This window comes from Balaenoptera borealis (assembly GCF_965194805.1).
Source record: "Balaenoptera borealis genome assembly, chromosome: 3".
In the NCBI taxonomy this organism is placed as follows: domain Eukaryota; kingdom Metazoa; phylum Chordata; class Mammalia; order Artiodactyla; family Balaenopteridae; genus Balaenoptera; species Balaenoptera borealis.
In genome coordinates, this window is record NC_138866.1 from 184606947 (window position 1) to 184609181 (window position 2235).

The 2235-nt window shown below is 37.5% G+C and overlaps 1 protein-coding gene and 1 long non-coding RNA gene across 12 annotated transcripts in view; one reads left to right on the forward strand and one right to left on the reverse strand.

The window, feature by feature from the left end:
• The window catches only part of ODAD2 (outer dynein arm docking complex subunit 2), a 244586-nt gene that overhangs the window by 185903 nt on the left and 56448 nt on the right, over nucleotides 1–2235 (forward strand). The gene's annotated exons all lie outside the window — the stretch shown is intronic.
• The window catches only part of LOC309625912, a 138871-nt gene that overhangs the window by 2854 nt on the left and 133782 nt on the right, over nucleotides 1–2235 (reverse strand). The gene's annotated exons all lie outside the window — the stretch shown is intronic.

Consider the following 2235-nt stretch of genomic DNA (forward strand, 5'->3'; position numbering starts at 1 on the left):
TACTTTTGGCTGTACATAGTTATCCTTTACAGAGATTTAAATCAATAGGAAAAAGTACTGTTTATTCTTTTCTGTAATGCGTATTTTCATCTGGTGTCCTGTTCTTTCTGCCCAAAGGACTTTTAATATTTCTTTTTTAATTTTTTTTAACATCTTTATTGGAGTATAATTGCTTCACAATGGTATGTTAGTTCCTTCTGTATAACAAGGTGAATCAGCTATATGCATACGTATATCCCCATATCCCCTCCCTCTTGCGTCTCCCTCCCACCCTCCCTATCTCACCCCTTTAAGTGGTCACAAAGCACGGAGCTGATCTCCCTGTGCTATGCGGCTGCTTCCCACTAGCTATCTATTTTACATTTGGTAGTGTATATATATGTCCATGCCACTCTCTCACTTCATCCCGGCTTACCCTTCCCCCTCCCCGTGTCCTCAAGTCCATTCTGCACGTCTGCGTCTTTATTCCTGTCCTGCCCCTAGGTTCTTCAGAACCATTTTTTCTTTTAGATTCCATATATATGTGTTAGCATACAGTATTTGTTTTCCTCTTTCTGACTTACTTCACTCTGTATGACAGTCTCTAGGTCCATCCACCTCACTACAAATAACTCAATTTCATTTCTTTTTATGGCTGAGTGATATTCCATTGTATATATGTGCCACACCTTCTTTATCCATTCATCTGTCAATGGACACTTAGGTTGCTTCCATGTCCTGGCTATTGTAAATAGAGCTGCAATGAACATTGTGGTACATGACTCTTTTTGAATTATGGTTTTCTCAGGGTATATGCCCAGTAGTGGGATTGCTGGGTCGGATGGTAGTTCTCTTTTTAGTTTTTTAAGGAACCTCCATACTGTTCTCCATAATGGCTGTATCAATTTACATTCCCACCAACAGTGCAAGAGGGTTCCCTTTTCTCCACACCCTCTCCAGCATTTACTGTTTGTAGACTTTTTGATGATGGCCATTCTGACCAGTGTGAGGTGATGCCTCATTATAGTTTTGATTTGCATTTCTCTACTGATTAGTGATGTTGAACATCCTTTCATGTGTTTGTTGGCAATCAGTGTATCTTCTTTGGAGGAATGTCTATTTAGGTCTTCTGCCCATTTTTGGATTGGGTTGTTTATTTTTTTGATATTGAGCTCCATTAGCTGTTTGTATATTTTGGAGATTAATCCTTTGTCAGTTGCTTCGTTTGCAAATATTTTCTCCCATTCTGAGGGTTGTCTTTTCGTCTTGTTTATGGTTTCCTTTGCTGTGCAAAAGCTTTTAAGTTTCATTGGGTCCCATTTGTCTATTTTTGTTTTTATTTCCATTTCTCTAGGAGCTGGGTCAAAAAGGATCTTGCTGTGATGTATGTCATAGAGTGTTCTGCCTATGTTTTCCTCTAAGAGTTTGATAGTGTCTGGCCTTACACTTAGGTCTTTAATCCATTTTGAGTTTATTTTTGTGTATGGTGTTAGGGAGTGTTCTAATTTCATTCTTTTACTTTTATGTAGCTGTCCAGTTTTCCCATCACCACTTATTGAAGAGGCTGTCTTTTCTCCATTGTATAGTCTTGTCTCCTTTATCAAAGATAAGGTGACCATGTGTGCGTGGGTTTATCTCTGGGCTTTCTATCCTGTTCCATTGATCTATATTTCTGTTTTTGTGCTAGTACCATACTATCTTGATTATTGTAGCTTTCTAGTATAGTCTAAAGTCCAGGAGCCTGATTCCTCCATCTCCATTTTTCTTTCTCAAGATTGCTTTTGCTATTCGGGGTCTTTTGTGTTTCCATACAAATTGTGAAATTTTTTGTTCAGATCTGTGAAAAATACCATTGGTAGTTTGATAGGGATTGCATTGAATCTGTAGATTGCTTTGGGTAGTAGAGTCATTTTCACAATGTTGATTCTTCCCATCCAAGAACATGGTATATCTCTCCATCTGTCTGTATCATCTTTAATTTCTTTCATCAGTGTCTTATAGTTTTCTGCATACAGGTCTTTTGTCTCCTTAGGTAGGTTTATTCCTAGGTATTTTATTCTTTTTGTTGCAATGGTAAATGGGAGTGTTTCCTTAATTTCTCTTTCAGATTTTTCATCATTAGTGTATAGGAATTCAAGAGATTTCCGTACATTAACTTTATATCCTGCTACTTTACCAAATTCATTGATTAGCTCTAGTAGTTTTCTGGTAGCATCTTTGGGATTCTCTATGTATAGTATCATGTTATCTGCAAAC